The sequence below is a fragment of the Sinocyclocheilus anshuiensis genome, unplaced genomic scaffold (assembly GCF_001515605.1).
Source record: "Sinocyclocheilus anshuiensis isolate Anshui unplaced genomic scaffold, SAMN03320099.WGS_v1.1 scaffold1452, whole genome shotgun sequence".
NCBI lineage: Eukaryota > Metazoa > Chordata > Actinopteri > Cypriniformes > Cyprinidae > Sinocyclocheilus > Sinocyclocheilus anshuiensis.
The window spans coordinates 103843-116189 of NW_015544231.1; positions in this window are offsets into that span (position 1 = coordinate 103843).

Below are 12347 nucleotides of genomic sequence, written 5' to 3' on the forward strand. Positions count from 1 at the left end.
AATCTCATTAAAGGTGCAGTAGGAGATCTTGGAAAATGCTAACTTTAGCCTGATAGCACTGAACTGTGAACATCACACCCTCCCTGAAAATCGCCGTTCAAAGCCACGCCCCTGAACGCATATAGGCACGCAGATCAGATGATCAGAGACAACATTACTACAATACATCATGTGTCATTAACCGGTGAGAGAACTTTATAGCACAGTTAGTAAAAGTACTACAATACCAGGAAGGAAGATCAGGTTGTTGATGTTTGCCTGCCATTCTCGCTCTGTCTGCAATAGCGTACGTGATGACGTGTCCTGTCTGTGCCAACCGGGTGTGCAGAGGTATGCTAATACATACGTTGACAGGCAGGTTTGAAAGTCAACCAAAATGCTCGGAACGTTTTGACCACTTACCCTAATGATTGCTATTGGGGCTTGAAGAGACTTTCAACCAGCATAACAAAATGTTTCTGAAGACAATCACCTATTGCACCTTTAAGATACTTGTGTTTCTGAATAAAGCAGGATCGATGTTATAAAATCGCGAATCTGTTGTGATTTAAAGGTCAGAAGCTATTTACTATACACTTGTAAATTAAATAATTTGATATACGGATTTATTCAGTAATATGTAATATATATTTTTTTCAAATGGATCATGAAAACTTAAAGTCCCCATGAAATCAAAATTAAAGTTTTTTTGGGTGTTAGTATCAATATGTTAGTCTTAAGGTTATCTGCTCCAAAGGCAGTGTGCCCCAAAACAGTGACAAAATTCGCATTTAGAAGATATAAGCAATTTTTTCGACGTCACATCGTACTTCAGCTTCTCATCAAACTTTCTGTCCAATCAAACGCTCTCTAGAATCCGAAGCGCCCGCCCCCTACACTATAAAATAGATGCTGAAGCCGCGGCTGAAATCGGTCGCTTGTCCACAGAATTTGTATTTTCTGTGCAGTGAATGGCACGTAGTGCACTATATAGGGGACAGGGAACGATTCAAACAGTGTAAATATGCTTTCCATTACGTGTTTCTAAGCATTTCAGGGGACCTTTAAGCATAAGGAGCTCTAAAAGATTATTATAATTTTTACAGCTCTTTTACTTCGGACCATTTATTAATGTTAAATCCACAAATAAAATGTTAAGGTTTCAACTGCATCTGTCTTAGAAAAAAAAATACAGCAGAAATTAATTTTTATTACAGTTATTTTCCAGGCTTTTAATGTACTCTCATTAAAAAAGAACTTTAATAAAGTTTATTACTTCTAACCTAAGATTTTGCTCAAAACTAACCAAAATTACAAATAAATTGTTTATAATTTCCACACAGGAGACTTGGTGTTGTTTCAGAACAAAGGAAAATATATATCGGCTATCGGCCAAAATGATCTGAAAAATAGTGGGATATCGGCAAATATTTAATATACACAGGACCGCGTATACATTATGTACACAAAAACTTTTATTTTGGATGCGATTAATCGCGATTAATTGTTCCCCAGCACTAATTTTATTTTTAATATTCAATTCACATTTATTTCTATAGCGCTTTTCAAAATTTCTGAATTTTGATCGCCCCTCATGGGGGTACCCACACTTTCGGTCTTTGCACTTGACCACTTGACTACTTATAGCTTTGCGATTGACTGTACAAAGAGAGTTGACAAGAAATCTGAGGTATATTTTTACAGACTGCCGAATGCTACAGAAAAGATAAGCAAAAGAATCGCTGTAATTCACAGAAACAAATGGACTCCAGGCAGCGAAACACGGATTTGCAGTTATCATTTTGTGTTAATATGTTGAATTTTGCAGTAAAATCATACCCTATGTATTGTATTATAATATATCGTATTGACAACTCATCAATTAAATATTTACCATCTTAAATTCTGCATAACTGGATGTTTTTAAATAAACACTTACAAAAGTGTTTGGGTTGAACGGTATGATGATATATATATATAACATTGATAAAAAGCATTACCGGGGATTAGACCAACCTATTTTGTACTTACAAAATGAGTTCACAGGCAAATTTGCTTTATTTCTAATTATTTATTTTATAAATGTTAGAAAACACAATTCCTGGCTGCATATCAATATCCATGGAGCATTGGATATTTGGTAAGTTGTTAGGAACATTATATTGAGTCCAGCAATCTTTAGTTTAAACTGATTATCATTTGTTTTACTCGCGTTTTCGCAGCTTCCCTATTAAAACCAGGCATGCAGCTGCTCTTTTGCCACTCAGTCTGGCTGAGGGGGCGTGTCCCGGCAGGAAAGTAACTTCAACGCATACCTTATATTTGTGGTGCTTCTAATTAAGTGATGAAAAGCAGTTGCAAATGTTGTACAAAATAAATATCACCACTACTCATCTTTGCACCAATAAAACGTGCAACACTTTTTTTTCTACCAAATTATATGTAATATCTAATTATTGTATTAATATTGAACTTACATTGGAATTAGGTTTCCGTGACCTCTTGCAAGATCTCGGCAAAAGTCTCACGATTTATTCCAAAACATGATGTATGATGGGATACACTAAGCCTCAGATAGCGCTCCGGAGTGGTATTCGAGATAGTGTGGATTTAGTGTGCTTTATGCTGAGTTCACACTGCACGATTTTAGCACCGATTTTCACTTCCCGACAGGTTTTGTGAAATCGCAGACAAATGCCCGAAATCGGAGGCAAATCGGTGCTCGTTCACGCGAGTGACAATCACACAGTGTGAATTATCAAAGACGCGATCTGAGAGAATCGATTCAAAAGTCCTGCTGTGTGAAATGAGTTCTGACTGAAAAATACATCTTGTGATGACCTACAGCCAATGAGAGAGCAAGATACCGGGCAGTGGGAAGTTCTGGGAGGAGTTATAGACCACAATATCACAATAACGATTTCCTCCTACATAATCTTTTTTTCTTTTTCGCCCTTTCGCTGCAAATCAATGCACAGACCATTTGTATCGTGATCTTCTTGCGGGCTACCATTTTAATAACATTTCCAGTCTCGCACGAGAACTCTGATCTCACACGTGAGCTTGCGTTATTTCCTTGTCACTTCTCGCATGCGTTTGGTTGTGAAACGTAGTTTGCAGACCAGACAGAGTTGTCAGCGATTCTTCCTATTGTAAAGTCATGCAGTGTGTAACCTCCTGTTGCCAATCCATCATGCAATGTGAACACAGCACCGACTGAATGTTGCCCCAGATAGTCGTGCTGAGGGAAAACAACGGTGATCCGACGACTTTGAAAATTGTACAGTGTGAACTTTGCATTAAAGGGTTAGTTCACCCAAAAATGAAAATTAGCTTGTGTTTTGCTCACCCTCGAGGCATCCTAGGTGTATATGACTTTCTTCTTTCAGACGAATCCAGTCGGAGTTATATTAAAAATTGTCCTGGCTATTCCAAGCTCTATCATTGCAGTCAGCGGGTGTTGCAGTTGAACAGTCCACAAGTCCTCAAATAAAGCGCGCGCATCCATAATAAAACGTGCCTCACACGGCTCCGGGGGGTGAATGAAGGCCTCCTGTAGCGAATCCATGCGTTTGTGTAAGAAAAATATCCATATTTCAAACGTAATAAACACTTTTCTCTCACTTCATCTAACTGTGGTACACGGAAGCAGTTCCGACGTATGACGTCGGCGTAGCGTGATTAGTGACGAATGCGGAGAGAGAGCAAAACAAAACGCCGGTCATGAATTAGAAGCACAAACCGAGGATTTGCAAAGAAAAATGTTGGAGGATTTCGATATAAACCAAGAGGAGACTGGTTTTCCTTTGCTAAAGTAAGGAAACTTTGCTTCCTTTGCTCCTATAAACAAACTCGCGAGACTAGCATATCTCAGAGGCACGCGCGCTGCGCATACGTACGGAACGGCTTCCGCGTATGACAGATAACAGAAGTGAGAGAAAAGTGTTTATTATGTTTGCAATATGGATATTTTTCTCACAAAAATGCATGGATTCGCTACAGGAGGCCTTTATTCACCCCCCGGAGCCGTGTGAGGCACGTTTTATTATGGATGCGCGCGCTTTATTTGACGACTTGTGGACTGTTCAACTGCAACACCCGCTGACTGCAATGATAGAGCTTGGAATAGCCAGGACAATTTTTAATACAACTCTGACTGGATTCGTCTGAAAGAAGAAAGTCATATACACAAAGGATGCTTCGGGGGTGAGTAAAACACAGTCTAACTTTAATTTTTGTGTGAACTAACCCTTTAAGGGCACTGCGCTTTGGTGTGTTTAAGACTTGGGACAGTCTTACGCACTTACTTCCTGTCGCACGCATGCGCTCTCAAGTGGCCAAGACCGCAAGTGAGGGTATTTGGACAAGGCACATGTTTCTTCTTCTGAAATAGCCACACAGTTCCAGGTTTGGGGGGTTCCCAATGAACGTGCAACAGCCCGGATTCCTTACCAGTAACCATAGCAACAGTGACCTAAGTAATATCAAAGATGGCAACATCCATAAAACTGAAAGTCTTATCACTTTCTGACACGACAAGAGTCCAATCAAGCCACGAGTTCTTCCATCAAATCTTCATTAACCGACAGCAGCTTTTATATTTGGGTAGAGAGCGTAGCATTTGAGTCGCACGCAGAACACAAAACTGACAGGAGTGGCTCCGGTGGAAAACCTACTGGATCGAAAACATTCAGGTGACACACAGCTCATTTCTCCGTTACTGTAAGTTACCGAAACCACACATGAAAACAGGCAACACATGGTAGACATGCGTTTGTGCGGCAGAGCGGCTCTCTCTCGCACTGTATGATGTGACCGACAACTAGTTGTCCAGTCACAATGCGGTTGTGCGTCCTGAAAATTTACGGATGTGAGTTTGGTTACAGAATGCAGTTGTCATGCCCGTAAATAACCGAACTGTGTGTGAACATAACCATATTAAGGACTCAAATACAGGACTGACAACCGTATTCTGCTGCTGTGAACACGGCCTTCAGTAATTACTATGTTTTTTTTTTTTTTATTAAAAGTCTGTTAACTACCTTAATTTTAAAGGGGTTATAAACAAAAGGGGTAATCCAAATAAATGAGGAGGAGAATAATCGAACAGGGGTAAACACAAAATGCAACAGCTTTACAAAGTGCATGCAAAAACAACAACCGACAAATACAGATTGATATATGCACTATACAATATATACTGAATGATGAACTAAAAAAGACACAGGTAAGAGTAATAAATAACCATGGCAACTAACAAGGACAGGAAATGAACACAGGAAACAGGAACAGAAACAATGGGAAATGAAAACAACCTTCAAAACAAGAATCCTTAAACAAACTGTTTGTTTATTCGTAACTGTGACTCCGTTTATGATATGAGGAAAAGTGGAGAGGTAAATATTTCAAGTAGTGGTGTCAACATTAGCACGTTAACGCGTTAAAAATATTTAACGCAATTAACGCAGGGGTGGGGCTAGGTTTGGCCACCCCACTCACAACTGCTAAAGAATTGCGTTTATTTGAGCTGCAGAGCGTCTTTACAAACACATCAAACAGGAGACTTTTCAGACGCGCACTCCAACTTCACCTCAGCGCCAGGTGCGAGTAATGGTAACGACGCAGGTTCAGTAGAACAACAGTGAACTGCGCTCAGATGAGATATTGTCAGGCCATGTCAGTAAAAATTAATCTTCCTCTCCTGTCTGCCGTTATACTGTGCTAGTAGTGCGTGCTCTTCAACTGCACGCACAAATGTGCCAGCGCGCAGTATTAGGCTATATAAAGTGCTGTATCATATTCAAACCCAAATGAAACTGAGTATGCAATGTCGTAGTTATGTCGTCAGTTAAGTCATGAAGTTACAAAAAAAGGTGATTAAAGCTGTCTTAAAGTGAGTGAGTGAGTGATGTGACATGTGGCCAAGTATGGTGACCCATACTCGGGCTGTGCATGCAAGTATTTATTATTTATGAGTCACGTTTAAAGCAGTGTCAGATCTGCGTCATCTTCAGCAGCGGCAGCTCTTAAAGTAGCAGTCAAAATATCCTAATAACCAGCTGCTGTGATGTCTATTAGTCTGTTAAGAACAAAATTAAAAAGAGGAAATCAAAAACTTCTGTAGTTTTAAGCTTTATCTTTATTTAATTTAGAATTTAGTGTTTGATAACTTTATTAAATTAGGCTATATTTTCTTGCTGAAGGGCACAGGTAGCTATATGACATTTATTATAATGGGTTTATGTGAAGATTGTTTTAAATTCAATTAAATTAAAAGTTATTTTTAAAGTCTAATAAATATTAAATTGATAGTTCTCATTTATAGGCTACTGTAATGTTGAATGGCTATAGTCAATGGTTAAATATTAGGAAAAAAATTAATGCAGTTGGTATCAGTGATACTTCAGTCATAAAAAAGATGGCATTAAACAAATATTAAAATACACTATGCTTTTTCTACATTAATTTGAAGATTAAATGTGAAATTATTGCAATATAAAAGAATAATTAAAAACTTTATTGTTAGGTGGGATTAATCCCGATTAATTTCAGAAAAAAACGTGCGATTAATTAGCACATTTTTTTATCGACTGACAGCACTAATTTCAAGTAATGTACATTGCGCACAAACAAGGTTACAATATTAAACACACAAGTTTAGAAGTGAGTATCACCCATGTAAAACTGAAATATTAACGTAATTATCCTGACCCTCTGATATGCAATTTAGCTCAGATGCGTTCCATTTCTCTGAATCATCTCAGAGACATTTCTGCACTTTGAGTCCACTTGTGGCCGGTTCAGTTAACTGGACATGATTTAAATGTTTTCTTTGACTTGGTTCTAAATGATAAAATAAAAGCAAATAAGTGATGTGGTACAAGGCAGCTTTTTTCGTAGTGTACGAGTCACCAAAAGGCTTAACAGCAAATACATATTAAAACAATATACAAAAATAACATCACACAACATTACACACACTCTAAAAAAATATTTATTGAATTCAAAACAGGGGTCTGCTTGAATTCAAAAAATAGTTTTTAGAGTGCAGATCTTGAGTTCAAGCACCACCAACACCTTTATGCCCCTTGTGGTTGAATCAGTACATGACTGAGAAAAAAGGCCAGTTATATCAACTTGAACGTCAACTATGACATTTAACTTTAATTATAACAACTCAATACATTGTGCTGTTTCTTTTATTTAGTAGTAAAGTTTCTTCGTATTATTTATTATTTCTATTTAATGTATTGTTTTATTTCCCCATGTACAGCACTAGAACTCATGAGTTTTTCTCTCCTAATTAATTGCATATTTGATACTCTCTTCTCTTGTCCTCAATATCTGATTCATCTCTTTGGTGTCTGCATCTGTCCACATCTATTCCCTTTGTCTTCATTCTCTTTTTCTGCACATCCGTCTTACCCTTCAGTCCTTATTTCTCCAGCCACCATTCTCCCCTCCGACATGATGAAAGCTGAGTGTATTTGCTGCCTGTAAATTGGTTTTAAAACCGCATTTGCTTAATGACTGAGTGTAAAGAGGATTAAATGTGTGATTCTAGCCTCTCTCTTAAATGAACCCCCTTTCTCCCACCACTCTCTCCCTTCTCGCGTGCTCATTCTTTAAAGGTCCCATGGCATGAAAATGTCACTTTATGAGGTTTTTTAACATATGCTCTCGTGTCATCTATAGGAAGGACCACAAAAACGCTGCAGGATTTTTAATGAAAGCTCTTGTATGCAAATGCCCTCTCCTCCAGGCAAACATGCTCATGATACGTAAACATCCTCCTCTCCTCTCTCACACAATTACTGCTGCACATGCACAATTATTAACAAGCTACAGCTGGTTTTTGTGTGGTAAAGCTAGTCTACATCTCTCTGTCTGAACATATACAACACAGAACGCAAGGATTATACATGCCCTTTGCGTCAGCCAAGCTATAACGATGAGGAAAACACCACAGCGCAATCTGTGCCAGTTAAAATTACTTAAAAGTCTGTTAACCACCTACTTTATTGGTGCTAAAAACAAGACATTCTTGGCATCCCTAAAGCCTGAGCATATGCATTAAATGAGACATCTAATATCCTCCACACACAAAGGAGAGGAAGAGCTCTCTGGTTCTCATTTACACCATAATAAATCAGAATAACACAGCTGTTCACATTTAAACCACAACTGAAAGAGCAGCACAGCTTGTTGGTAGATGATATTATCTCAAAACAACAGTTGTGCATTAAACTCAAAACAGGAATTTGAGATTAGCTGAATGTATTAATGAATTGAATTCATTTATTGTAGAGGATAATTTCGTCAATAGTTAAAGATTACGTTGGGGAAAAGAATCTCATTTATTTTGCCGGTCCCTTGACAGCTCTTTCTAGTAGCATCAAAACACTTTAACAAAACGTTTGATTCAGATGATCTAAGTGATGACAATGAGAAAAACATTTGTAACAGAGAGAAGGAGAAGCACTTTAAGAATTTCAGAATACAATAATTGCCCTCACAAAACTGGAGGCTGTAACCCATGGCAACCCAATGCTGTTATTATGTGAGCGTTTCGAACCATTGTCTGCCAGAACAGAGCTGGATACTGCCTGACAACCGCTACCTCAGCGCCTCTCAGAACCAGGAGAGAACGGGATTCTTCTAACAGAACCAGCTCTGCAATTTGAGCCACATCACCACACAATGCTGTGACACCATAAACAGTGTTACAAAAGCCAGTATGTTTAAAAAAAATAACCAGGAGGACACCAAAACTGACATGGCTTCCAAAAAAATAAGACCAATTTTTGGCATATCATCCTGTGAGCACTGTTTGAATTACAAGAGTGCTAGTTAGAAAAAGAGTGTGCAAAAACATGGATGTCCATAAATAAAGCTAACACTTATTCTGCACTTAAACCACTTCAAGTTTTTCAAGGTATGGTGTATTGTCTTCTTGTGTTATATTGTAATGTAAAGCATGACAATGAGCAATATTGATGCTGAGTCTCATTGATATGGTTACAGTTATTCACTTAGCAGAAGGGACTTACAAATGAAACATCTTAAGCAATTTTAACATTTTGATCACACAATGCCTAGTTTGACGCATAAGATATACGAATAGAAGAGAAATGCTGAAAAGCAAAGAAAAATAGAACAAGATGACATGTGTGCAGTTTACAACTGAACATCAGTGCATGGCTTATCAGTTAAACTCAGTATAGTACATTTGCAGTTGAGTCTAATGTGCTCAGCAGCACTTGTAAAGCTTAACCTGTGTTCTGCTTTTATTTATTCAACAGTTAGGTTTTCAAATGTGATGTTACAATAGTTCTGATACAACTACTCAGAATTTTCACTGTTTGTGTTGTTACACGTCTATGTTTGTTCCAGGCAGACTGTTAGTGGGGATTTTACAGTGACTCTTTCTGCAGGTCACACCATTACGCCAGTAGGTGGCGACAAGTGACTGGCTTTATGAGTCATTGAATTATTCACTCAAACAAGTTATTCAAAAACAGATTTTGTGTTGCTCTGAGATGCTCTGCTTGATTATGTTTTGACATTGCTTTGAATAAAAAAAAAAAAAGCTAATATGCTAAATACTAACTTCTAGTTTATTAAACTGTGAATAAAAGCAATATCATACTCGCATATCATGCTGTTGGTCTACATATCAGTCTATGGCAGGCTTGCCACTTTTAGTTACCTGGCTGGAGTGAGATTTTGCACATATTTGTGGTTTAAGAATTTATTTTTAATATTATCATAATACTGCAAATTACCCAAATACTTCAGTGTAATATTGTGCATTCCATTAAATTCTTGGTCACACTTTATTTTAAGGTCCAAGTCTCGCTATTAACCAACCATTAACTATGACTTTTGCCTCAATAGACTCCTAATTTGCTGCTTATTGATAGTTAGCAAGTTGTTAAATGTAGGTATTAAGTAGGATTTACATTTACATTTCGTCATTTAGCAGATGCTTTTATCCAAAGCGACTTACAAATGATGACAATGGAAGCAATCAAAATCAACAAAAGAGCAATGGTACGCAAGTGCTATAACAAGTCTCAGTTAGCTTAACGCAGCACACGTTGTTATATAATAAATAAAAAGAAAACAGATAGAATATAAAAAGAATAGAGCAAGCTAGTGTTAGAGGCCTAGGTATTAGGGATGTAGAATATGGTCATGTGGAATATGTGCTTTATGAATACTAATAAACAGTCAATATTTTAAAGGGGTCATATGATGCTGCTAAAAAGAACATTATTTTGTGTATTTGTTTAGAACACCAGCACTCTTGCTTTAAAATATTGAAATAGTGACATTCGGCATTAATACTGCAAAGTCTTTGGTTCCCAATTCAAAATTATAGGCTAAACCGGCCTGTAAGACAATGCTTGTGTTGTTCGCTGTTGTTCCTCTTTTCCTTTTAAAGTCTTTCAATGCACTTAAAATATGTTTTTAGTTTTATGTGTAGGAGAAAGACTAGTGCACTGAGATTAGCATCACCTTGTGTCACAGTGACAGTTTGACCTTCTCTAGCCATAAACAATCCTAACAGACAATGATCCACAGCACACCGATGCATAACAAGCTCTGCTCATTAATGACAGCTCTGTGGAGTACAGGTCACGGGGAAGACTCAGTGTACTCTTCCTAATGGTGTGCCATTAATTATTTACTGAAATCCTAGGTGCACTTCTACAAATAACATCTGTGCACAAAAGCTCTGTTCCAAAACTCTTCATCTATTTCAGTCACTTTTCTGCTTGTCTAGCATATGACCATTAGCAGGGGAAAGCACTGGCGGTGACTACAACAACAAATGAACAGAAGTACGAAGAAAAATATTGATAATTGGATTTGATCCATACCAGACCCCAGAAAACCTTTTCACAGATCTCAAGATTCACACATATATACAGATGCATGCAAGGAAAACATTAACCTCTCGTTGCTCCATACATGGTTATCAATAATGAGCACCTGTACAAAAGAGGCTATCTGAAATGGTGTGGTGGGTCTGGCAGAAGATAAAAAGAGCGCTGATTGTTTTTCTTAGCAGGAGGAAAGCTTGATTTGAGGCAGACTCTTGCTTTTTCTCCATTTGTGGCTCTTTTGAAGACTTCAGATGATGCCAACTTAGGATGGACATTTAAAATGGCCAAATATTGTTCTTATATTGTTATCATTATGATCACAAGCTTAATAATGCATATAAGGATAGCAATTAATTTCGCCTGTTTAACTGATTACATGACTTTAACTACCCACATGACATGAATTAACTCGAGAGCTGTATCTGATTGCCTTACGGATATTACTTGCCGGAGGATGGGCTTCACCTGATGAGTTAAGAGCTTCTCAAGGTTTGCTCCAGTACCTCATCACTGATTTCTCCTTGACACAGACACTTCCAGCCTCTTGACTGTAACATTTGAAACATACATTCTCTGTAAAGTTGCTTGAAACAATATGTTTCGTGAAAAGCACTTTACAAATAAATCTGAATTGACTTTATTTAACTTGAGTGAATTTAAGTCTAAATTAACTCAAGGGCTCCGTGCATGGCAGTCTAAAATGACTGATTTTTTATTTCAGTTAAATGATTGTATTATGTTTTAGTTTTGCTATGACATCAAATGCATTTGCTGGTGTTCTGTATGCTACTGTACAGTCAGGACACTCGTGTGTCATTAAAGAGGCCAGATATAGATTAAGGACAGTGATTCAAGTGCAAGCAGCCTGTGTATATGAGAGCTACTGAATTCCCTCAGCGCTGTTATACTCCTCAGGAAATGCTGAACCGAGCATCTGCTAAAGAACAAGAAATGATACAGCTGAGACCGTTTTCTTTACAGTAACATGAATGTGTGTGTCTGTTGCACAGACTCCTTTTGTTGGATATGAATACGGAGCATATACATAAGGCTACTGGACACTCTTTTATGTTCTGTCTGCATCCTTCGTTTCCATGGAGACAAGGCCAGATTCATCCTTTACCACAACCCCCACCTTTAGCTAGGCTTGATGAACACTGGATTAATTGCCAATTACCCACCGTGTTTTTTTAGCCCCAACTGCATGAAATAATTATGCCTCATTTCCCTTCCATGAATTTTTATGGTTATGACGCATGTTAGACGACCTCTTACAGGGCAAAGGGAACAAATGCAGTCATTCCAGCAGAACAACCCTAGATTTAACGGCAGATTTCAGTGCAGTCAATTAACCACAACTAAAAACAGAAAAGCCTGTTCCTCGGCGCTGATCTCCCTGTCACGCTGAGACTTAGCTCTGCTGGGCTCCACGGTGGAAATCTCTTATCGTCATCAAGAACCAAAACAGAATTAATG